Genomic DNA, 27,052 nt, shown 5'->3' on the forward strand with positions numbered 1-27,052 from the left:
GACCACATGGCAAGGACCTGAGGGTGTCCTCTAAGAGAAGCAAGAAATGGGGCTTCGGTTACATGACCCAAGGAAATCAATTCTGCCATCAATGGAGGGAGTTTGGAAGCAGGCCTTTCTCCAGTTGAGGCTCCAGATGAGAATAGCTGGCTGACACCTCGACTTCAGCCTTGTGAGACCAGGAGCAGGGCACTCAGTTAAAATATGCTGGATTCCTGGGGCGCCTGGGTGGCTCAGTTGGTTGGGCTTCCTACTCTTGGTTTTGGCTCAGGTCATGATCTCACAGTTCGTGAGTTTTAGCCCCATGTTGGGCTCAGAGCCTGGAGCCTGCTTCGGATTCTATGTGTCTCTCTCTCTCTGCCCCTTCTCCGCTCACGTTCTGTCTCTCCCTCTCTCAAAAATAAATAAAAACATAAAAAAAAATGCTGAATTCCTGATCCACCGAAAGTGAGATAATAAATTTGTGTTGCTTTAAGCTACTAAGTTTGTGATAATTTGTTACACAGAAATAAAAAATGAATATAGCAACTATTCAGTTTCAAGCAAAATTTAAAGAAATGTAAAGGAGCCAGGACTCTTTAGATTTGAAAATAAAAGTATGTTTTTTTCTCAGTCTCTTAAGATGGCAAACTATTCTCAAATTAAGAAATGACTTCTAGGCAAAGATCGAGTCTAGCATGGACTTGTAAGATCCTTTTTTGAAACTTCAGAATAATCTAAGATGCCACCTCATAGATTCTTTCTTTTTTTTTAAGTTTATTTATTTATTTTGAAAGAGAGAGAGAACAAGCTGGGGAGGGGCAGAGAGAGGGGGACAGAGGATCTGAAGCCAGCTCTGTGCTGACAGCAGAGAGCCCGAAGTGGAACTCGAACTCATGAACCGTGAGATCATGACCTGAGCCGAAGTCGGATGCTTAACTGCCTGAGCCACCCAGGCGTCCCTCATAGACTCTTTCAAATAGACAACAGTTCTTCTAAAGATCTTAAGATGTGCTTCACAGACTCTGTTAAACAGTGGGGCTTCCTAATCTTACGGGATTGTCACACAGCAACCTCATAAGGACTGCAGGTAGAAGAGAGCTTATCTTTTTTTAAACTTTTTTTTTTAATGTTTATTTTTGAGAGAGAGAGTGAGAGAGAGAGAGCACAAGCAGGAGAAGGGCAGAGAGAGAGGGAGACACAGAATCTGAAGCAGGCTGTCAGCCCAGAGCCCGATGCGGAGCTTGAACTCACCAGCTGGGAGATCATTACCTGAGCCGAAGTCAGATGTTTAACTGACTGAACCACCCACGCACCGACCTAGAAGAGAGCTTATCTTAAAGAGATTTGAGTTGTGACCATCTTGGAATGAGTGAAACTAAATATGATGCATGGAGACCCCCCAAAAAACAGGAGAATTTTGGTGGTGGAAGCACTGTCACCTTGAACTAAGAATTATGAACCAAGGGGCAGTACCGGGCTTTCATCAAAAAATGAACAACATGCCTGACTGTTTCCAGAATTACCACCAACCAGTGATGGCTGCCCTGCTGTGCTTCCCTCCCTTTTTAGCTTCAACCTTTGAAACAACTTCCTGACTTCCAGTCCTCTCTTTCCTGCATGATGGCCAGTGACAGAACTAAGTCAAAGCAGCTTATGTCGTGCATTGAAGCCCATGGTCCCTGAGGAGTGTATTCTGCTGTGAAGGTAAGAAACTTTTGACACAAACTTTTGTACTTTAGATCAGTGTTCCACCTCAGGTACCTTGGGCTGCCACAGACCTCTCCAAATGAAAGGAGAGCAAGGTTGCCAGGGAAGGAACCCGACTGGCTGGCTCCTCCTTTTTTGGCTTCACTATTCCCCATCCTTCCCATTATTAAGTATATACGCATGAAATACATGTGCAAACACATGTGCATGCCTGTGTATATGTTTATGGGGGAGTGTTTTTCCAAGAGGACCTTCAAGCAACTCTCCCCTAACCTCTCCTCCCCAAACTGATATATACCCTTCTCTCCAATAAAACCACTTCCTTTGCCCCTTTGTCACCAAACAAATGTGGCCCCTGAACTCCCGGGATGTCCTCATTAACAAAGGCCCAGCCTCCCTACAGATGTAGAGAAAAAGCTGCTCAGACACATTCCTCTCAGAGACACTTGATAGGAGAGAATGTGGACAGATCAAATCGCCTAATTCCCTTCCGACCACCGCACCAGCAAGTGCATTCTTTCTTAAAATGAAAGCGCCGAAGAAGAGAGTTGTCTACCGTGTGCCGCACGTGTTTTTTCCTTTCCTGAGGGAAAACCTGTCCGACTTTGGCTTTCACCGCTCATAAATTATCAAGTTATTTCTCACTTATGGCGCAGATATCAGTCTGGTTGGTATATGCACCCACACATCAGCTGAGACTCAAGAGAGCTAAATTTACAAAACATTAAATCAATAAGCATGTGTGAATGGGCAAAACAGCGTGACATCCTTAACTTAATAAGGCCACAGCATTGCTGTTAATCATCTGTTTTGCAACTTCTGAAGTTTCTTTCCTTCTAATTTTATAGTGTTGCTAGAAGCCTCGATGAGTGAAGGCCCTTCTGTCAGGAAAAGAGAACAATGTACCTCAAACTAGGAAATGAGAGCTTTTCCCAGGGAGATGGAGCCATGATAATATCCAGAGAGCTGCAAACAGTGCATGATGCTGTATTTTTTTTAAGTTTTTAATGTTTATTTTTATTTTTGAGAGAGAGAGAGAGAGAGAGAGAGAGAGAGAGTGCAAGGAGGGGAGGGACAGAGGGGGAGACACAGAATCCAAAGCAGGCTCCAGGCTCTGAGCTGTCAGCACAGAGCCTGATGTGAGGCTATAACTCACGGACCATGAGGTCATGACCTGAGCTGAAGTGGGACACTTAACTGACTGAGCCCCCCAGGCACCCCTCAGGATGCTGTACTTACAGGGAAGAAATAATAACAACAGTGCCTTTTCTGTGTTGTTTAAACTACTGAGGAACCCAAGAACAGACAGGACTGCCAGATGTCTCTCAGGAAAATACCAGTCTTCCAGATGGGGCATGGGGGGAAATATAGGAACAGATGAATAAAAATAGCTTTCCTCTCCTGCCTCTGTTCTGGGGCTCCCCCCCGCCCCAAATGTGTCTCCAAATCCACAAGAACAGACTGACAATCTCTTCACATTAAAAAATACCTTCTGTAGAGAAACACCCACCCCCCACTGTGGGCTATCCTTTTACGTTACTAAACACATTTCATAACAGGCGAGTCTGGAGTGCTTACGCTGCGTTATGTCCTAGTGCCCAGAACTTTTTCCAAGCACCATGTACTGGAGAGAACCACCAGCAGGTGGGAGATTTCATCTGGTGATGATACTAATGACCACTACAAGTTGGTGGAAGCTGTGTGTAAATGCAAAGAAAGACAATCCTATGGAGAGAGCTGAACGGCCAAGCAAAACCCAGAGAGACTCTGGGCTAGGAGTTGGCAGGGGTGGAATGTGGGAGGGAGGAGGAAGATGGAAAACAGACATTAATTAGAACTCTGTGTTCGAGAGAGTTAGAAACACATAGAAAGAACTGCCTGACAGAAGACTGCTGGGCAGGTTCTGGCCCCTCTGTTCATTCATCTGACCAGCACATAGACCAGCTCTCAACTACTTATTTTATTTTATTTTTTAAAATTTATTTATTTTGTTTTTTAAATGTTTATTTATTTTGAGAAAAAGAGAGTATGGGTGGAGGAGGGGCAGAGAGGGAGGAGAGAGAGAGAATCCCAAGCAGGGATTCCTGACATGGGGCTCAATCCCCATAAACCGGGATATCATGACCTGAGCCAAAATCAAGAGCCAGACGCTTAACTGAGCCACCCAGGCTACCTCTCAACCACTTATTTTAAAATGAGCCCTTTGTATTGGCTCCTGCCACCGTCTCTCTATCACCATTGCCACACATAAACATAGCTCCCAGGAAGCTTTTCACCTCAGGGTGAGAATGATCAAGACAATATGCTAACATTTGCAAGAGGAGAAAATCCATATTTGCTACACAGAAAGAGTAATCTGATCCATGTTTATATGTGACTGGACAACAAGTCATGTGAAGAAAACCATAATCATGAAATCGGGGTCTAAGATAAAGAGAATATCTGATCCCCCATAAATATGAGATAATTTAGGAAAGAGAAGAGAATAAAAAAAGAAAAGCAAAACTGAACTTACATTTCCAGAGAGATTCAATAATGTATTTTGTAGTGTGTGTATATTTTTAAAGTTCATGAAATATCTCTGAGGGATTCATAAGAAATTAATAACTAGGTCATCTCTAGGGCTGGGAGCCAGATGAGAGAGAGCTTAGTTGTCACTCTACACTTTTTTAAACTATGGAGTTTTGTCCCAGGAGCATGTATTACTTTTTAAATTAATAAATTAATAAAATATAGCATACCCATAAATTAAGAACATAGTACTTATGTGGAAAAGGAACAGAGAACAAGAAGGAGCTCTGGGAAAGTGAAAATATTGTTGATGAGATAACAGAAGAGTTCACACAGCAGAGCAAATCTGCAAAGAGACAGCAAATCTCACTACTATGGACTTCATGAAAAGAAAATAAGGGAAACAAGAAGATATTGTTAAGAAATAATAGAAGAAAATTTGTCAGAGCTAAAGAGACATGAACTTTTGGGTTGAAATTGCATTTTTTAAAAAGTTTATTTATTTATTTTGCAAGGGGGGAGGGAACAAGTGGAGGAGGGGCAGAGAGAGAGAGAGGGAGAGAGAGAGAATCCTAAGCAGGATTCCGAGCTTTCAGCACAGAGCCTGATGCAGGGCTCGAACCCATGAACCATGAGGTCATGACCTGAGTCAAAATCAAGAGTCAGACACTGAACTGATTAAGTCATCCAGACACCCCAGAAATTGCCTGTCTTATAATTCTTCTCTCCTACTGTTTTAAAAGATAACTGCATAAAACTATAATTAATAATAATGTTAGTTTATAATTAATGAAACTATACTGATGGGCTTATAACACCTAAAGGACCACACATCTCACTGGTGCCCGCAGCACAGACTACCAGTGCTATAATACCTAAATTGCAGTCTCTATCTCCCATCCACCTTCTTTACACTATCTCCCTTAAACCTCATACAGCTGTTTTCCATTCCTAACAGTTTATTTGATAAGCTACATTATTGATTTATTGATACAATAGACACAATATTCTGTGTGATTTTTCTCCTCATGGTTACAATTGATTGGATCATTGTGGACACCGTCTCTCTGTCTCTGTCTCTGTCTCTGTCTCTGTCTCTCTCTCTCTCTCTCTCACACACACACACACTCACACACACACACACACACACACACACACACCCCTGTGTGGTCTAGAGAAGCAGAGAAAGAAGAATGGAACAAGTACCCAGGAATGTCAAGACAAGAGGTGGAAAGATCCCATTTGGGCTCTCATTTCCTGGTTCCAGTTCCTGCCTGATGTCCAACAGCTTTTTTTGCCCTGAGTTCAATGAAACGGTACTGTATCTTCATGTGAAACTCTATCCCTCTCCCCTCCCCCTCCCCAGCTTGAGTTGGGTTCAGTTGACTAATACCAAGAATCAAAATTGTTTAGGGCCTGTTTGGGACTTTTCAAACCGCCTTCTGCGCATATTCCTCCAGTTTGGGATGTGGATTTCTGGCCTGGGGTGGCACACCTCTTCCCCCATACAAGTTCTGAACCAGAGGAAAAGGAGTCAGGCAAAAGAAGATACAGTATAGGTTTATTGCTGATTAATGTTGCATTGAAGGATATAACTTAGGTGTGTGACAAGAGAGAATTTCCTAATTCCGAATCTCAGAATTTGAGCGATTTATCTACCTGTCACAGGTAGCACAAGAAAACTGTAACCTCCTCCTGCAGGGACAGAAACTTTACCACTAAGTTTACCTTTTGGCACTTCTTCTCTACAACCAGACAAATCCCAAAGAGAAAAAAGGGGAAGGAGGGACTAAGTTACAGAGTCATAGTTTCTGCTCCTAAAGTTACTCAGCATATAAGAAATTCATCCTTTACTGGGGGAAGAAGAAGAAGTGAGAGAGTCCAGGAGTATTATGCAATGGATATCTACAAGGACAGAAACCTATGGAGGGGGAAATGCTTAGTTCCATGTAGTTCCCCTTGAGCTTGGTAAAATTGCTGATTCCCCATTCATTGTTGTATCCTCCATACTGAGGCAGGATCCCTTTTTGTATACCCTAATGCATCAGTAAAGCTGCCATTATGGAAAAAAGAAGACACACAAAAACTCAGTGGATAATGGGAAAACATTTTGAGACATCTTTAAAAGTGGAGATTTCTCCATCTAGAGTAGATATAGGAAGTTGACATATATTCCTGATCAAAACTCCTTAGTTACATCCCAGGGAAGATGATTTCCTGTGATGAGTTATAGGCAGTATTTTTACATATACCATAGTCTTTTACAACCCTGACAATACCGTAATCATTTCTGGGTCACCAAACATAGCTTATGGCCAAGGCCTTCTTGCAAACAATTGCTTCATTGTGTTTCACCTATTGTGGCTAAGATAATGTAACAGATGCCTTCTGAAATAACAATGAGATTTTTCCATAAAATTTATTCTTTATGGGGGATAGCTCCTGGTGGCGGCTTGTTAAAAGCTTAGGTTCCTCTGCCCTTCTCTCCTGGCCACCCGGTCCTTATTGCATTTGAGTCCAGGCAATTAATATGATATGCCCAGCCACAAAAGATGGATCAAGGAAGCATTTGACATTAAAGCTCTTGCAAAGTAGGTAGCTTACCATGGTTTGGAGGTAGCTCAGGGTACTTGAATTAGATATTATTCTTCCAACCTAATAAGACTGAAATAACAATAACTGGACAGAGATCTATTTTGCATATCTCTCAACATATTTAAGGTAAAAACCGATCTTTAGAAACAAAGTACCCAGAGACCCTTGTGATCAGCATAGTTTTAAAAGGCAATACATAGAATAGCTATAAAACTTTAACTTCTTCGATAAGACAAAAACTTCTTTCCTGATTTATTCCGTTTGGTAGTGAAAATAAGATTTGTTCTTAGTGGTGAAAAATCTCAATGCCACCTGATATTTGTGGCTGTATTATTCAGAGCAATTAATTGAAACAGATAACTTTGAATCTCAGGGGGTTAACACAATAAAAGTTTATTTCTCACTCTCATCACAGCCCAGTGTTGGCCAGGCTGGCCTCCATATTCTATGACATCTGTGTATGCTCTCCAAGGGTGACTCCTCTGGGAAAGGGAGTGATGAAGGCATACCAGCTCCTACATGCCTCAGTCTGGAAGGGATACAGTCAGAGTCCATTGGTCAACTTAATCATATGGTCTTAACCTGACTACAAGAGGAATGGGAAAATACATAATTAAGATGTCGGCCAATCTTTAGAAAAACATACCCTAAGAATGTTATGCCAAATAATTTTTAAAGTTGCTACCATAGAAAGAGCACATGAGTATTTGGTAAGCATGGTCTCTGTCACTGTAGCTAAGCACGGCTCTCATGCCATCTTTTAAATCAGTAATGGTTTATTTTAGCAAGGCAGACTTACTGCATCAAAATTTACATGTTATATCCTTAAATCTATAACCAGAGTAGATATTGGCATGTCTAATTTAGTCTTCAGATGTCTAATTTAGTCTTCAGATACTGTGGAGTGCACTTTCTTTTTCCCTTTGCTAAACCTGTTAGGAAAAGCTTATTTTTATGGATAGGACATTTATTTGTAGTTAAGTCCTTTAATTTCTGAGACTCATTGGTCAGCACACCCATATCAATTTTGCTTTAGTCAAAAGGGGTTGGAGGGCCATTGACAATGCCTCTTAAAAGATGATCCTGCAACATTATCTAAGAAATCTTTAAGATTCCTGGGTGGAGACAGATGGTGCAGCTCAGCAGTAAAATAATCAGTGTGCACCAGACTGTTGATCTTATATGTGGATCATAAATCTCCAGACAATGACTGATGGTGCTTGCAAACATTCTCCCACAAGCTCATCAGATGTATTTGTCATAGTGCAGCCAGAGAACCGAGTGCCCTTATTATGTTAATTGTGAATTACACAGGCAGTGCAAGTACAATACACTTGACCAAAACATAGTGTTTGTTTTGCTTTAAGATAGAAGTGAGCCTCTCAGTGTAAGAATACCAAGAAGTGGCCTGACAACAGATTATTCCACTTGATTCAGTCCTCATGTTTGAGGTTGTATTTATTTGTTTACTGGTAGTATGTGAAGGTGAATTTGTACTGAGTATTGCTTTCTAATATTTTAAGGAAAGAATGTCTTCTGTGTTGTTATAAGACTTTGAGTTTGTTATAAGTAATGACCAACAATAGATGAACAAGCCTTCAGCAAGACCATTCTTAATTGTTCTAGAAACAGTCTAGCCACCCCCATCTTTGTTTCTTAAGAAACTCAGAGGGACCAGAAACATGGTGAACCACTTAAAATAGGTATATGTAATTCAGAAGTACATAGATTGAGTGACTTTTACTCCATTTTACACAGGTTGTAGATAATTAAATACAGTATTTTGAATCTTTTAATTATATGTTTTAGTGGAGAAAAGCTGATGATGTCATACTGTGGTAGTAGTTGAGGAGAGTTGGGGTGCCATTACATTCACATGGATTATCTGTGGGAATAGGAATTGCTGATGTGTTTCAGCTTTGACCATTACCTTCAGGGTTATTCTGGATCCACCAATGGCTCTAGCATAATGTGTCTTCTCAGGAGGTCTATGAAAATGCTGCTTCTGAGGATGGGCACAAAAATAAAGATGTTTAGACAGAAGTGGCTTAGAAAGAAGATAGCTGTTTTGAATTATTCTGACTTTCCCTTCCTCATGAGTTGTCTTAATTGACCAAGTCATAGCTTGGTGGACACAAACTGAATTTTTAAAATAAATTACATTTGCAAATTTCTTAATTAGTGTAACTTGAGGAAGTGAGGTTAGCCACATTTAACTGCCAAAGTAAGGGCTTTTTACATATATAATCTATATTTTCCTGCCTCCCTAATAAGTAACAGATTATATATGTAAAAAGCCCTTACATATCGTCTTGAGATAAAATTTTCTGGGTTCCAATTCCACCTCAGCCACCTATTAGCTCTGTGACTATGTCTCAGAGCTTTAGTTTCTTCATCTGTAAATACAGGAAAATGACATTATCTACCTTAAAGTGTTATTGTGGATAATGAGATTGTGTTAATAAATAATTTAGTAATTAAAAGTTAATATTTTTTCTTGTGCTAACAGGAGAACTTAGCCAGGTGCTGTCCAAGGTGCTGAGGTGAGCTCTGACTCATAGACCATTATGACATAATGCAAATGGCTTGCCCAGAGCTGCACAGTATGTACAGTCTATCAAGTTGACAGCCTTCTGTTCAGTCAGGCTATATCCATTTCATTTTTACTAAACTGAAGTGGGACCACTGATAAACTACTTCATATAAACCGTATAATGGGATTAAGTGCCACCACAACAGCTCGCCATTTAAGGTAGCTGTTTTGACCTGACTAGTCCCTCATCTCAAGGAATTGTCTTAATTGACCAGTTAGTATCTTTGTGGGCATACTTTAATTTAAAAAGTAAAATACATATGCAAATTTATTCATTGTATGAGTTTGATGTATGAAAGGAAATACATTATGAGAATGTGTTTAACCTGATAGACATCCTACCATCATGTTATACTCATTTATTAACTTAATACAATTGGAATATAATATCTAACAGGTATAGATAGCTATAATATATTGAAATGTACTCAATAATCAAAAATCTTTTTGGCATTATGTATTATATAACTTATTTTTTTACTTCTTGTCCACTTCTCTGATGAGGGAATGTGTGCTCCATAGGGCAAAGAATTGTGTCTTGCTCACCCCTTATCCCTAGAACCTGAAACTGTGCATGACATATAGAAGACATGCCAACAAATTAGATAACATAAATGAAATGGACAAATTCCTAGAAAGACAGGAACTATTGAAATTGATTCAAGAAGGAACAGAGAATCTGAAGAAACATATAACAAGTAAAAGATTGAATTAGTAATTTTAAAGTTTCCTACCTGGAAAATCCCAGGCCAGATGGCTTCAGTGGTCAGTCTTACTAAATGTTTAAAGAAGAGTTAACACCAGTCCTTCACAAAATTCAAATAATTAAAGATGGGGCATACTCTGTAACTTGTTCTTTGAGGCCACTAGTATCTTGATGGCCAAGCCAGACAAGAATCACAAGAAAACTATACACCAATATCTTTTATGAATATATATGTAAAAAATCCTTAACAAAATACTACCAAACTGAATCCACATAAAAATAATATAAACATGACCAAGTGGTATTTATCGTGGGAATGCAAACTGGTTCAATATACAAAAATCAATTAACATAATTAATATAATATGCCATATTATAAAACAAAGGACCAAAAAACCCCCATGATCATCTTAACAGATGCAGAAAAAAACATTTGACAAATTCCAATACACTTTCATGATGGACACATATATGCACACATGCACACACGCAGGCATGTACACACAAACTAAGAACAGAAGGGAATTTTCTCTCCTGATAAAGGGCATCCACAAAAACCACACATCTAATGTCATACTTAATGGTGAAAAACTGGAAGCTTTCCACAAACTACAGAATGGGAAAAAGTGTTTGCAAATCATGTGTCTGAAAAGGGACTTGTATCCAGAATATATAAAGACAAATAACCCATTTAATTATGGGCAAAGGATAGTAATAGATATTTATCTTAAGAAAATACACAAATGGCCAACAACCACGTGAAATGATGCTCACTATTAGTAGACATTAGGGAAATGCACATCAAAATGCCCCTGCAAAATGATTAGGATGTCTATAGTATAAGTGATGTACGATAACAAGTTTTAGGAAAGATGTGGTAAAATTGGTACTCTCACATATTGGTGATGATAATGTAAAATAGTGCAGCAGTTTGGAAGTTTCTCAAAATGTTAAACATAGAGTTAAAATATGACCTAGCATTTCTACTCCTAGGTATATACCAAAGAGAATTGAAACCATATGTCCTGTACATGAATGTTCACACTAGCAGTATTTGTAATAGCCCCAGAGTAGAAGCAAATGCCCATTAATGGATGATAAACAAAGTGTGGTATATCCACACAATGAAATATGATTTAGTCGTATAAAGGAATGGAGTACTGATCTATGCTACAACACGGATGATCCTTGAAATTCTTATGCTCAGGGAGATTATTATGTTACTAGATTGTCACAAAAAGCCAAATGTTATAATATTCCATTACATAATATGACTGAATAGACAAATACATAGAAATAAATAGTATATTATGGTTGCAAGGGCTGGGGAAGGGGGTAATGGGGAGTTACTGTGAGTATGGTGTTTCCTTTTGGGTAATGAAAATATTCTGAAATTAAATAATGGTGATGTTACAGAACTCTGTCAATATCCTAAGAACCATTGAATTGTATGCTTTAAAATGGCAAAATGCATGACTCATGACTGAAATTTCAGGAAAGTTGTTTTTTAAAAATATGAATGAAGGCACACTTAATAGCCAAAAATAGTTGGTATGGAATTCTATTCCTTATGATTGCCTCTTACAAAGAAAACTGAAAGGAATTCACATATATAGTTCTCTATCCAAGGCCCTATCTCTTTATCTGCACTGCCACTTTTTCTTTGAACTTTGCAAAAAATGTTTGTTCTGAGTTTCTCTTACTATTTCACTTCTAAGTCCTTCATTGTGTAAATAAACTTAGCCTTTGTTTTTTTTTAAGTTTCTTTATTTATTTTGAGAGAGAGAGAGAGAGAGAGAGAGAGAGAGAGAGAGAGAGAGAGAGAGACTCCTAAGCAGGCTCCATGCTGTCAGTGAGGAGCCCAATGAGGGGCTCTAACCCACAAAATGTGAGATCATGACCTGAGCCAAAATGAAGAGTCAGATGCTTAACTGACTGAACCACCCAGGTGCCCCTAAACTTAGCATTTCTTATAGTGAGAAAGAACTCATCCACTTCACAAGGCTGAAGAAGACAGGGTATCACCTGGAAGTTTCAGGATATTTTTAGTAGGTGGGGGCAAGAAGGAAATCTGTGTGTACTGCCACACAAACACTTCTGTCCCATTTGCTTTTGTATATGTAGAAATATGATATAACATATATTTAATGCTGTAATAAAGCAACTTATTTTGTAGTCAGTGATGCATGTGAGGGTAGGGATTCCCAAGGTGATATAATATTCTGGGAAGGATTATCTCTTCCCAATCTCCATCCCCCCATCTGTCAACTCATGGAACCCGGTCCTTTTCAATGCTTGGAGAGGGAATAGGAGGGAATAGAAAGGAGCTGTTTCTAACATAACTAAGGGACAGGAGACAGACACTGATGTGTCATACTGGATGTTCTAAGGCAATAAACCTTTGCATTATGAAGTGTCTGAATGATTGCTAGATGTTTCCACTCTTAGACCTGGTCTCTTTGATAGCCTCTTCTTTCTATCCATTCATGGGATTTGAAGCTCCCCCTTCTCCTGCAATGTGTTAGAGGAACTGTATGGTACCTATTGACTACAACCATCAGCAGAAGCAGAACACAAGACAAGGTCTGCCTCTTGGTGGTGGGTTATGGCAGGTGAAAAATGGTTATGGAGCCTGACATACTTCTGAAGGAGACAAGAGAAGATACAGGGAGAGGGCTCAAGGGAGATACTCTCTCATAAGTGAGGTCATGGAGGCTACCTGAGAGTTTAGGAATAAGACCTTATATCTAAAAGTGGAAATCAGAGACAACCCAAATTAATGAAGGAAGTTAGTTGAAAATCTTTGCCTCCCTGAGGGCCCTAAGTGGATTGGAATACTATTATTATTTAACTTTGGTGTAACAATAGATAACATTTGATGGGATTTTGTGCCTGTTTTTGATTAGCTATGGGAGTGGGTAGGTCACCCTTACCATCCCTCCCAGCAAGCTCTTTGGTTCTTTTGGTCTGGGGGTGGGGAAGGTGAAGAGAGCCATAAGTGGGACCAACCAACATTCTCTCCCCTGATAAAGGGCCTAGCTTCTTGGTCTCAATAATATAAATTAATAAAAGTTAAAATTTCCCCTTTTGATTTTATATTATCCAGATCATTGTTGCCTACAATTTTCACATGTTGGAGGATCAGCTGTACAGGTTGCTTTATGAGGTGATCTTTGATTACATTAGTAGAGAAATACATTTAGGAGGACAAGAGTGATTTCAGATTAGGGGAAAAGAAAGCAATTGAATTCACAATTAATATCTTTTTTTATGAAAATTTTTTTGAGAGAGAGAGAGAGAGAGACAGAGCATGAGCAGGGGAGGGGCTGAGGGAGAGGGAAACACAGAAACCAAAGCAGGCTCCAGGCTCTGAGCTGTCGGCACAGAGCCTGATGCGGGGCTTGAACTCATGAACTGTGAGATCATGACCTGAGCCAAAGTCAGACATTTAACTGACTGAGCCACTCAGCCACCCCCCATAATACCTTAACTGATTAAAAAAAAAAAAAGGAAAAATATTCAATAATTTTATGAAAATGACTAAATGCTAACTCTACTTGGTAAACATCTCAGGAAAACCTACAAAAGCTAGGGGCCCATGAATTTGGCATGGTCCTCTCTTCCTTTTTTATTTTTTTACAGTCCACTCTTCCTAATAGAATAAATCTCTAGAGATTTATTGCAGCCACCTAGTGGGAAATGTGTGCTAATAAGACCCACAATTAAAAAGGTCTAAATTACTGTCCAAGCAAAGAAAACCAGTGTCCTCACACCTGAGAATTTGCAACATTTTTCAGTTTTGAACTATTCAGACACTCCAAAGATTCAAATGTGTCTAAGAACCAAACACACCTATCTTTATGAGGTGAGGCAAAATGGCTCTTGTGCTAAAATAATTCAGCATTGGCAGGAGCCCGGGTTCTTTCAGTGTTATTGTTTTAATGCCCAGCAAAATGCTTTGTTTGAAGCATATTGCAGGACAAATACATCTTTCGAGTGTCAGATTTCATATGCCTGCATCTTTTCTTGGTCCCTTACCTGTCATTATATGAAACTTTTATGACTACTTGCAGACAAAGGCCAGAGACACAAAGGGAAGGAAAAAAAGAATAGTTTAGTAAATAACAGATCAGCAATTTAAGCTCGGCGGAGGAGTTCAGCTCCTTGGCCTCAGACTGCTGAAGCGGCTGGATTCAGGTGTACTTAATTCCAGGGAGTCAGAGCGAGAAGCATTAAGAGCTCTCATGTCCTACTGTTAGTGGTGCTAACCCTGCTTCAACTAACCAAATCACAGAATCTCACAGCAATTGCTTAATCTGTTTGCCTGTTTTTTCACCTGCAATCTACTAACATTGTACTCTCCTTTGATACACACTATTGCTACCAAGTATTGCTAAAGGAAAATAATTAGAAAAGCAGGTGACGGCTATAAATCAAATAAATATAAATTGAATAAGTTAAATAAAGATGGCACACTGCAGGCACAAAACAGAGAACTTTGGTTTCTTCATAACAGTAACAGCCTATATTTATGGAGGGTTTTACTATGTGCCAGGAATTATTCCAAACACTTTACTTATCTAACCACTTACTTAATCCTTTCGGAAGCCCCATGAGTTCAGTATTTCATCTATACCATGCAGAGAATAATAATTCTACATCACAAAATCATTGGAACACTTCCAGGTGTAGAGGAAGCACTCTAAATATTAACTGTTATTATGCAGTTCACAATCCACTCTTTTTTTGCTCCTTGAAAATTCAGGCACTTGCTTTTCCTCAGTTTTCTGGTGCTTTTTACCTTTATGACATTGTGAAAGTCATATACACAGCTTCTTTCCATGTTTTAGGATACAATTTTTAGAGCTTAAAAGGTTGGATGCATTTAAAGCAACAAAAAACATGCTTTCTTGGTATCTCCTCTCCTATCTTCCCGTTCCCCTTTTGCTGAAGTTTATGCCATGCTTATCTTGATAATTGTCCTGGTATTTTAACAGTACATTCAAATTTACAAAGTAATTTTAAGTGCATTCTCCATAAAACAGAGTGGTCTATAGGCTTATGTCTTGGCTCAGCATTTCCTGGGTGTGTAATTTGAAGTGATTCACCGACCTCAGCCTAAGTTTTCTCACATGTAACACGAAAGTAATAAAATTACGTATCTTCTGGATTTATTTTCCAATGATATAATACCTGTAGAGGGTTTACATAGTTTCTAGCACAATAGAAGTATCCATAGTAAATGCTTGTGAAGGTTGTATCACTAGTGATACTAGTGATTATCTTTCCAATATCTATTCCACCCCAAGGGTTAGTTTCAGCTAGTCATTATTGGACACTTACCCTTACTGTGCCTGATTGTATCTTTACCAGTAGAAAAAGGAAAAAAATATTCAATAACTTTATTAAAGTGCCTAAATGTCAACTCCACTTGGTAAACATCCCGAGGAAACATAGAAAGCTAGGGGTCCCCGAATCTGGCATGGTCTACTCCTCTTAATTGAATAAATCCCTAGAGATTTGCTGAAGCCATCTAGTGGGAACCATGTCAGTGAAAGACTGGCATGTCACCCGATTCTAGACAATAAGACAAGAGCGGAGGTCTGCTGGGGGGTTTCTGGGAAAGATTTTCTTGGTGCTAAAAAAGAGCTACAAGAAAGAACTGGTCCCTCTTCTTCCTTTGGACATTGTCATGCTTGGCTGTGATAATGGGAACAGCTGGAGCCATCTTGCTGCCAGCCTGTGGATGAAGCCAATACAGAAAGGAGGGCAGGGGGAGCTGGAAACCTGAGGTGCTGGGCTTGGAGCTGCCCCTGCCCTACCTCCGAGCTCCTACTTACATTCTTCGCTGCATATGTTGTTCTGGGTGGGGTTTTCTCTCACTTGCAGCCAAAAGCATTGTCTGACATGAAATGTTGATAATAATAATCAGCCACAGCAACATTCAAGAAAGATGATGAGGTTTTACATTTCTCTCTAACAAACTTTCAAAGAGGTTCTGTAAGTAAATGATTTAAACCCAAGTACTCACAAAGGAGACAATGCAGTTCTGACAACCCATTTAAAGGTGTCCTATCCTACATGTATGTGTGGCAAATTGGTTTCAGAATTTCTTGGGCTTTATATTTGAGTTTGATGTGCTGGAGGATGAGGTGAGGAAATATGATCCATGAGGTGTGACTTATGTCTACTCTCCCATCTTCTTATGATAAATCTGGGGTTGTCTAGTTCTAGAACTCTACAGAGCAATGATCAACTCATGGTTTCCAATCACCTCCTTGGTCTTTTTTAATTATTATCACTTCCTAATGTTTATATAAACATTGGCTTTGATGATAGATGATCAAATAACCAATATATTTTCAGGAAAGTAATGTCTGTTCTGAGAATATTTTATCAATATGATTCTGTGTTTATCTCATATGTAAATTGATTTTTTCAGATAACCTGATAGCCAACATTCCTTAGATCAGACAACCCTTCTTTTACTCTTTTCAACCAGTACCGAGTCTCTGCCTATCTGTTATGGTCATTCTTTTTCAAATTCAGTGTTTCTCCTCAAACTTTAGGGTAGTACAGAATCTCCTGGGGGGCTTATTAAAACAGATTGCTGGCAAACTTTAAGTCTGGAGTGGGGGCTAAGACCTTATATTTCTTTTTCTAGGTGATACTCAATTTCCTTGTCCAGGGACCACTGTTATAACATAACCTTCAAAACACTCTAGTTTAGAGGCACTTGGGTGGCTCAGTCAGCTGAACATCCAACTCTTGATTTCGGCTCAGGTCATGATCCCAGGCTTGGGGATAGAGCCCTGTGTCAGGCTCCATGCTAAGTGTGGAGCCTGCTTGAAATTCTCTCTCTGTCCCTCTGCCCCCTCCCTCTCTCATGTGTTTTCTCTATATAATAAAAATTTTTAAAAACTTCTAGTTTAATTTTTAATGCACTGAATATTTAGAAGTGAGTAAAGCCCACCATAGGTCAGAAATATCCCAGATTTTAGGTCTCAGGTCTCAGTATGGAACTTATACTAACTGTGTAGTGATTCATTGATTGTTTTTAGTCTACATCTAAGAAAACAATGCTTGGGCTTTTTTTTTTTTTAATTTAAGATTTTATTTGTAAGGAATCTTTGCACACAACATGGAACTCAAACTTACAGCCTCAAGATCAGGAGTCGCAAGCTCCACCGACTGAGCCAGCCAGGCACCCCACTGTTTGGGCTTTTAAATGTGGTTCTTCTTTGGCCCTTTTCTTCTCTTACCTGGTAATGTCTCCAGTGTTCACTGTTTCAAATATGGCTCCTGCATAGCTGTCTCTGATCTTCCTCTTTGTGTCCCTCACCTCCCTCCCAACCTTCAGGGACCTTTTTCCATAAGCAAGCACTACAGGAAGCTTCAAACTTAGGATGTCAAAATACAACTTGCATATACCTATTGTTGTTGCCTGCTTTTTATTCCAAATTCCTCTCTACCTTCATACTTCCTGGCCTTCATTCAATATACTCTCTCTGCCCCGCGAGCCCCTGGTGAGAGACTGCTTACTTTGGAGACTCAAACCAAATCCCTCCTCCAGGAAACCTTCCCAGTTCTCCCTGAAGGAAGGCATTTTCATCCTTTCCATTTCTCTCTCTTTTCATGGGCTCACGGATAAGATAAAGCCCACACAAAATAATATCACTTTTCATTAATTTAAAGTCAGCTGATTAGGACCTTCAATTACATCTGCAAACCCCTTCACTTTTGCCTTGTAACATAGCTTAATTATGGGAGCAAAATCCCATCACATACTTAGTCTCACCCAACTGAAAGGTTGGTTGATGATTTTGCAGGGTGTGCACATAGGGAGTGGGAATCTTCTGGAACTCCAACCCAGATCTCCTGAATCTGAAACTCTGGAAGTAGGGACTAGTGACCTGTGGTTTAACAGTCCTCCAGGTGACCCTAACGCAGGTGAACATTTGAGAACTACTGCTTTAGACTATTAAATGATATAGGAGTGCAAACACCAGAGACCTAATCTTCATACTGTGCAGTCATGAGAAATTCAATAACCTCTCTGGGCCTCAGTGTCCTAATCTGTAAGTTGTGGAGTTGGGATTCATCCTTTTGTTTTTATGGCTTGGCTATAACTGTGGCTGTTTGCTTATTGATTGTTTTGGCGTCCATCCTGGCTCCTAGTTCCCATTAGCATTGGGAGCCAGGGAGCTTACGGGCTTGTGCCAGAGTCTGCTCTTACTGGCTTGGAAGAACTGAATGCTAAATATTCAGGACTTTTGAAAGTTGGTTGTAAATCTTTGTAGCTTGAAATTGGCCATGATGGGAGTATTTACTCCACAAAATTGGCAAATGTTACAAATCTGGGCTCTCCTTGCCCCTTCTCAGTATATCACTGCCCTGGCGCATTGAGTAGTGCCTACCCTCTCCCTCAGCCATGCTAAGAAAATACTCTGTACTGATAAAGAAAATGCTTGTCCTTCTTATGTTCTTCCAAAATTTTAAGGGGGCCCCACACAAACTTTTTAGTTGTGAACTAAAGGAGAATAAGAATGTCTTAGAAAATGCTTTTGGGACTGTGAGGCATGGAGAACTCAGCTCTGGTCTTGGAGCAGAATATTGGGAAAAAACATTCTCGCCGTATGGTGAATGAACAATGGCCAAAGTTATGATCACTTGGTTGCTCTCCCTCTCTCACTCTGAACCATGCGTCGGCTGCCACCTTCTTTCAGTGTTTGCTTCCTTTCCTGCTTTGAGACCTCTAGATTGGGGGACTGAAATGCATAGGCTGTAGGTTCAGTTACTTCCCTGCTGAGTTTAGGGAGGACACTGGCACAGTGGGTGAGAGCGTAGCCTTTGGTGCTAATAGTCTATGTGCAAGTGCTGGTTTTGCCTCTTTTTAACTGTTTAATCTTCCATAATTTGTCTTTCTGCTCTTTTCATTACTCATCCATAAGCTGGAGATACAGTCAATTCTGCTGTCATGCCTGTCAAGAAAACATGAATTTGGGCACCTGGGTGGCTCAGTTGGTTAAGCATCCAATTTCGGCTCAGGTCATGATCTCAGCACAGAACCTTCTTCAGATCTCTCCCTCTCTCTCTGCCCCTCCCCGACTCATGCATGCTTGTGTGAGTGTGCTGTGTGTGTGTGTGTGTCTCAAAAATAAATAAACATTAAAAAAAAACAAGAAAACATGAATTTATTCAAAGAAGTTGAGCACAGTGCCCTGCCTGGTAGCAGGAAATGCTGGATGTGTGCAGGAAAATGCATCCAGCTGAGCGGAGCCCCAGCAGAACACACAAACGCTCACAGCTGGCCAGGACAGGGAGCTGCATTGGTGCAGCTGCTGCTTGGATTGCTGATACCCCTTCCTCACACTCCACAGATGCGCAGGCCCCACTGTTGTCCATCCAGTCGGACACCTTCCCTCTCGTTCATTTTCCCTCTTCCTTCTCAGCCTATTTTGTATTTTTCCTCTCTATTCTCTGTCATGTTTCTCTCTTTATCTTTTCTCTGATGCTCTTCTTGTATTTCTTTTGTTATCTGCAGGCAGGGTGGTGAGCTGGGAGCAGGTGGGCAGTGGCTGGAGTGCAGGCACCCACCCCCACAAGCAAGCTTCACGTCTTTTTCAAGGTAAAGTGCCATATTTATTGTAGTGATTATGTAGCTCTTAACTATCTCACATCTATAAAACTGTGATACCACTTTTAATGTTTATTTTCTTTTTGAGAGAGAGAGAGAGAGACAGAGCAGGAGCAGGGGAGGGGCAGAGAGAGAGGGGACACAGAATCTGAAGCAGGCTCCAAGCTCTGAGCTGGCAGCACAGAGCCTGATGTGGGGCTCGAACCCATGAACTGTGAGATCATGACCTGAGCCGAAGTTGGACGCTTAACCAATTGAGGTGAGGACGCTTAACTGACTGAGGCACTGAGGTGCCCCTGTGATACCACTTTCATTGGGTTTTTATCTTTTTAAAAATGTGACACTGAAAAGTTTTTTTGCCTATTGTACCCTAACCCCACTTTGCCATAAGACCCGTGTTTTATTGCATGATTTTGCCTAGAGTGGTGATTTTTAGGAACACATATATCACATTGTAGCATAACTGACTGTAATATCAATAACCATCTCTTTCATGAGTTAATATGTACAAAACACTTAGGTATCAGTTGGCTGTAGTAAGTGGTAAATTAGCAGTGGCTATGTTTGCTCTTACAAAAAGGGGATTGAAGTAGATAATATTGTCCAAAGACTTAACAACTCCAGGATTTTGTGCATTCAAGAGTCTATTCCCCCTAATTATATCTATGAGATGGAAGACTTGGGGCCCAGCCTGTTCAAGGACATACAACAAGTTAATGAGAAAGTGAGAAAACACCAGCGTCCAGGGCTCTTACCTTTTCTCCTAACCGGTGACCCATGGATTGAAGGCAATATCTGAAAACTCATTGCAAAGTCATTAAACATCTCTTAATTTCTAAAATACATATTAAAGTTTCCCGGTTATGGGGCGCCCGGCTGGCTCAGTCAGTAGAACACGCAACTCTTGATCTCAGAGTTGTAAGTTTGAGCCCCATGTTGAGTGTAGAGATTACTTAAAATTAAAATCTTAAAAAAAAATAAGTTCCCCATTTATGAGATGTTGTGTCAGGTGGAAGGGACTCAACGACTCTCAGGAGTTGGGGCTGTCTCGAACAGCTAGAAGGCAGATGTCTAGCCTATTCAAATTTTACTCTGAGTTTGAAGTACCTTTCTGTCCTTGTGCCTTAAGGGAGAAAGCCATACAAGGTAACATCCAGTCACTGGCAGATGAAGGCCTAAGGGGCAAAGAGAAATTGATTTTTATCTCCCCCTTCACATTATTATCTTTTCAATAGCAGTTCTCTCAACCCCCAAAATTCAGAATACTTATGCCCATGGGTGAAGGCTTTGCTCTGTATTGCTTATGGTACGCACTGATGCCTAGCCAAGGAATATATTTTCCTTTGTGAGGGAATAGCCTCAAGAGCTATGGTGACCTAAACTCGCCCCCCCCCCCCCAACCAAACTCTTTTTAATCCCTCACTTAGTATTTTTAAATATTTTTTTCAATGTTGATTTATTTTTGAGAGAGAGAGAGAGAGAGACATGGCATGAGTGGGGAAGGGCAGAGAGCGAGGAAGACACAGAATCCAAAGCAGGCTCCAGGCTCTGAGCTGTCAGCACAGATCCTGGCCCGGGGCTCGAACTCACAAACCTTGAGATCATGACCTGAGCTGAAGTCTGAAGCTTTACCAACTGAGCCACCCAGGCGCCCCATCCCTCCCTTAGTATTGAGCCAAGAGTAAAACAGTAGTATGTGGACCCTCCATACATTGTAACAATCATTTGACCCTTGGGTTATCATCCATTCTATAAATGGTGATGCATTTTTCTCCCATAATTCCCAACTTGCCAGCCCTACAAGAACACATGGTGGTTTTAGTTAACTTAATGGGAACCATGGGGTAATTAATTGTATTCATGTGTTACCTCTTTGGGGGAAGATGAGCCTGTAAAAATGAGTACAACCTGCTGAATTTGTGTTTTTATTTCCCAGGCTGGATTACATTAGAATAATGGCAAAGCAGTTTTTTTTAGAGCAGTGTTTCTCAAAGTGTGGTCCATAGGCCCTTGGAGTCCTGGAGACTTTTTCACAAGGTCTGCAAGGTCAAAACTAGTTTCATAAAAACACTAGGACATTATTGCCTTTTGAGGGGGGCAGTGTTGACATTTGCCTTGAGAGTGCAAAAACAAGCTGCTGACACCTTAACCCAAATCAAGGCAATGGTACCAAATTGTACTAGTCGTCATTCTTCACTGTTTTGCTCTTACAGTTAAACAAGCTGTAGTTTCAATTAAGAATGTCCGTGATAAAACAATCAAAATTATTAATTTTGTGGGGTGCCTGGGTGGCTTAGTCAGTTGAACTTCTGACTTTTGATTTCAGATCAGGTCATGATCTGAGAGGCATGGGACTGAGCCCTGTGTTGGGCTCTGTGCTAAGTGTGGAGCCTGCTTACGATTCTCCCTCTCTCCCTCTGCCCTGCTCCTCTGTTCATGTGTGCTCTCTCTCTAAAAAAAAAAAAAAAAAAAATGAATAAGTAAAAATAAATTATTCATTTTATGAAATCATGTTTTTTAAATCTCTGTGACAGAATGGGAAGTGCTCATAGAAGACCAAAATCTAAAGTAAAGCAATAGTGCAGTTGTTTGACTTCTGAGCTGAACTGGTCACTTTTTTTTTTTTTTTTTTTTTTTATGGATCACTATTTTAATTTGAGGAACAACTGACATATAAAATATGGCTTTTTAGACTTTGCAAAAATGAACCAAGCAAGCCTTGGTTCTAACTTTTTTTGAATGGTTATTTATTTATTTTTGAGAGAGAGAAAGAGAGAGAGAATCCCAAGCAGACTCCACGCTATCAGCATAGAGCCTGACATGGGGCTCAGTCTCACAAACCATGAGATCATGACCTGAGCCCAAAACAAGAGTCAGATGCTTAACTGAGTCACCCTGTTCTAAGTTTAGATATTTGTTTCCAGTGGTAAATTTGAGCTTTCAGGTGAAAATTAGGACTTTCAAATGATCATATCTGCCACCAGGAGCTTAACAATGTCTCAAAAATTAATGATTTTTCTAACAGTATTTGTGGTGATATTAACAATTATGACTTTTTAAAAATATTGCATAGTGAAATATGTCAGAATTTGGAAGATCTGTGTAACTCAGTGAAACAATATTTTCTAAATGACTAACACATGATGTTAAATCAGGAATGGGTAAAAAGAATAGTCAAAATACAAGCGAGACCAATAGATTTTAATGTGACAGAATATAAAACATTCATTAATATGGTTTCAGATTCCACACTGTAGTGTAGTGTTTGCTGTAGTATCAAAGATATTCCTAAGTATATAAAAAGGTTATTAAAATAGTCTCTCTTTTTCCAACTAAGTATCTGTATCGGGCGCAATTTTATTCATATACTTCAACCCAAAGCAACATTTGCAACAGTGAATGCAGAAGCAGATATAAGAATCCAGCTGTCTTCTATGAAGCCCATCATTAAAGACATTTGCAAAAATATAAAACTATGCCACTCTTCCCACCAAATTCCTTTTGTTTAGAAAATATTGTTATTTTTCAAAACCAGTATGTTAACAGGTAATAGATTTATTATTTTTAAATGAATTTATAAATAAATATTTTAAAAACATCTTCATTCACACTTCTAATACAATACGTATAATAGATATGACCTATAAAAACAAAAGTTTTGGGGGATTTTAAATATTTTAAACATTTTCAAAAATGCTTGAGACTCACTGTCTCAGAGCTCTGAACTGGATTTAAAGTATAGTTTTCAAGGGGCGCCTGGGTGGCGCAGTCGGTTAAGCATCCAACTTTGGCACAGGTCATGATGTCGTGGTTTGTGAGTTCCAGCCCTGCATTGGGCTCTGTGCTGACAGCTCAGAGCCTGGAGCCTGCTTCGGATACAGTGTCTCCCTCTCTCTCTCAAAAATAAATAAACATTAAAAAAATTTTTTAATAAAAAAATGTATGGTTTTTGAAGTATTGTCCATGGACCACCAGCCTCAGGATTATTAAAAATAGTGTTAATAGTATTATTAAAAATAAGTATAAAAATGAATATTCCTGGGCTCTTTCCCATATTCCTGAAGTGGATTCTTGCAGTGTGGGAAGGGAAAAACTCCATGTCTGAAGAGCTTTTCAGTCATTCTGATGCACATAAGGGAACCTGCATTGGTCAAGGATCCTGGACTCCATGTTTGGATTGGCTACAATTTATTAAGTGATCTTGGGTAATTCTGTTACTTTCTTGGAACCTCCATCTTCAACATGGTAAGTTGGACCTGTGGGCTCACTACAATAAAAACTTATTCAGAGAGGCTCTGATAAAAGGCTTTTAAAACATCCCACATGTTGCCATTTCTTAAATTACATGTGTTAAAATAAATTACTAAAGTACATGTTGCAAAGCATGTACTTTTAAAAATAGTTGTTAAAGTAGTCTTTTAAAAGACTTTAAATAAAAAAGTAGTAGTCTGCTGATTTATTACCCATCAATTTCAAAAACTCACAGTGGACATTCTTGTCATTAGTGCATATTAGCTGGGTTCTAACCTGAAGTGCATTCCCCCAAAAAAACAATACCCCAAAAGAGAGCACAAAAGGAAAGCATAGAAAAGATAAATGTAGGCTACCAAAATAAATAAATAAATAAATAACAGCTATAAAATTCAGATATAAAATGAATCTGAGGTACCAAGGGGCCGTGAAAAATGAAAGCTTTTTAAAATGAGAGATGATCCTCTCAGCCTGGGGGCTGCATAAGGAAAGAGATGTACAATCCCTTTAATGTTCTACTAAACCCCAAAGTCCAACGCTCCATTCCCTCAAACCCCTGAAGGCAAGTGCTGGCCCTGAGTTCGTAAAGCTCACTTGCAAGCAGTCCTTCAAGAGATTTAAAAGTTGGAAGTGAAACTTTAAAACAATCTATTGCTTACACAAATATCCATGCAAGGAAGTGCAGTTCTGGGCAGACTGCGTCCTCGCTGCCCTTCTTGGGACATGATGGGGCTGTCCCTTCCCATGTTCCCTTTCAATAACAGACCTACACCATCCAGTAACTCCTGGTGGGGGCTCACCATATGTCTTTGTGCCCCACATGCCGGTGCACCTTTCAAGGTGAGCCTATTTTCCTAAGCTATCAGTCCCTCGATTTACTACTCTGCATTTATTGGAATCTACGTGTCAGGTACCAAGCTCAGCGACACTACTGATAATTCTGTAAGTCAGGTACTGTTGTTCTGTCTACTTACACATGAGGAAACTGAAGCATGGAGAAGTGGGGTCACTTCCTGAAACCACCCAGCTAGCAAGCAGTTGCATCAGATTCAATCCTACAATAGTGTGACTACAGATCGTGAGCTCTGAAAAACTACACTGTTATTTTCCTTACCCAGATAACTGGGAGGCAGAATAAATACCCTTGAGGTGGGGATGGAGAAGGGAGGGATCCCCTTTAGTAAAGCCTTTAATGTCCAATAATAAGTCTTCAGAGAACCATTCTAATAGTTAATAAAGTCTCTAGATTTTTATTAAAACTATTTTTTAAAAATATCACCTGCATTAAATTTGCTTGTTTTAATGACTTGTTTGTCACCCGTTTCATTTGTAAATAGTGGAAAAGCTATCAATTTTAGGCATGACTATGACAGCCAAGGTTTTAAGTTCTTCCTCCTCCCTTTTTTCTTTTTTGCTGTGTCAATCAGTAAGGATTCAGGGTAAGGTTACAGGTAGTGATTTTGTTGTATGGCCTAGACCTATATGCAAACAACGTTGACCTTTGAGTTAATTCTGTATCTATTCTTTGTTCCTGTGCACCATAGTAGCTCTCATAGACAATGTCTAAAAAATACATCTTTTTAGCACCACACCTGAAAGGAATGGAGGTTTGAAGAAGCATCTGTGTCTGAGGGGAGCACATTTTTAGAATTCATTACAGGGACTGTTGCTGGATGCTCTAGAGTTATGGCCTTTCTGATTTTTCCTGTTCCTTCCTACTCTCCTATCCTCCAAGCAGAGACTAAAACCATAGTTTTTAGCTATCCCCATCATTCTCTTTCTTTGTGTCCTCCAGTCTTCCCCCAGTGGAGTCCTTTTTTATTTCTCATACTCTTAGCACTGACATTTGTTTTTAGTCCAAAACTTACTCAAGTCATTTGGGAGTTATGTGATCATTGACTTGAAATGTACAGAGTAGACATATTGCAAAAATCTAAAGAAATAGTCAGCTTCTTTGCTCAAGGGAATGTCAACAGATAAGGAAAAGTGGAAAAAAAAACAACTCTGATATTTTAGAAGCATGTATTAGTTTCTCGGGTCTTTTTTTTCATTTATTATTATTATTAAACTTCATTTCAGTAGAAACAAGGAATCTTTTGAGGGTTGCCAGTCTGAATTTATTAGACAGTTGGAGTATGGAATACGTTAGGGGAGAAGGTCTCTTACTTGCTATCAAATCCTCAGAGTAAATTATTAAGGTTTGCCTTGTTGACATGGCTAAGGTGCTCAACAGCATGCTGTCTAAAATATTTGCACAGTGTAACTTAATTTATTTAATAAAATAAATTATATGGTTTTTTTTTTTTGCTTACATTGCCATGTTTGCACAGAACGCTATTCAGTAGGCATCACTGATAATGTTCAGAATGTTAAAGAGCTTGTTTGAAGTCACACAGCAAAGAAGCCGAGAAACTAGCTCTTTCCTTTCCAACAGTACTAATATAAAATGTTCAATTTGCATTTAACAAACATGCTATCAGTCAACAAGCATTTACCATGTACCTCTTAAACTAAATCACTAAAGAAGTTTTCTTAAAAGGTGATCTCTGCCCTGACATTTCCTATTGAGGAAAACAGGTCTGTGAACCAACCTCACTTGTAACATATGCAATCAAAAGAAGATAGGACTTTAGACTATGAGCTGAATATGTATTTAAAATTGGCAGGGAGAACTTGCTATTTCATGGAGTACTACCATGAATTATATTCTAATGTGAATATTCACTCTTTACCTTGTTTTCTTTGTCAATTAACCTTAAGCAATACTCAGTTTGTTTAGACCTAAATTTTAGACTAAGATAATTTACATTTTAAAATATATTTTTTAAATCATTAATCTATAAAAGAAAAAGGGAAATTTAACTCAATCCTTTTCCAAATTAAAACAAATTCTGGGGCACCTGGGTGGCTCAGTCAGTTAAGCGTCTGACTTCAGCTCAGGTCATGATCTCACAGTTTGTGAGCTCGAGCCCACATTGGGCTCTGTGCTCACAGCTCAGAGCCTGGAGCCTGCTTCAGATTCTGTGTCTCCCTCTCTCTCTGCCCCTCCCCTGCTTGCACTCTGTCTCTC

General features: G+C 39.5%; 1 protein-coding gene across 1 annotated transcript in view; it reads left to right on the plus strand.

The window, feature by feature from the left end:
• The window catches only part of ORC5 (origin recognition complex subunit 5), a 170,317-nt gene extending 150,524 nt beyond the window's left edge, over positions 1-19,793 (plus strand). The window contains exons 14-15 of the transcript XR_006594139.1: positions 1,552-1,686; positions 19,639-19,793. The gene's annotated coding sequence lies outside the window, so the exon portion shown is untranslated. The remainder of the gene's footprint in view (positions 1-1,551; positions 1,687-19,638) is intronic.
• Positions 19,794-27,052: the final 7,259 nt, after the last annotated feature.

This window comes from Felis catus, chromosome A2 (assembly GCF_018350175.1).
Source record: "Felis catus isolate Fca126 chromosome A2, F.catus_Fca126_mat1.0, whole genome shotgun sequence".
Classification (NCBI taxonomy): Eukaryota; Metazoa; Chordata; class Mammalia; order Carnivora; family Felidae; genus Felis; species Felis catus.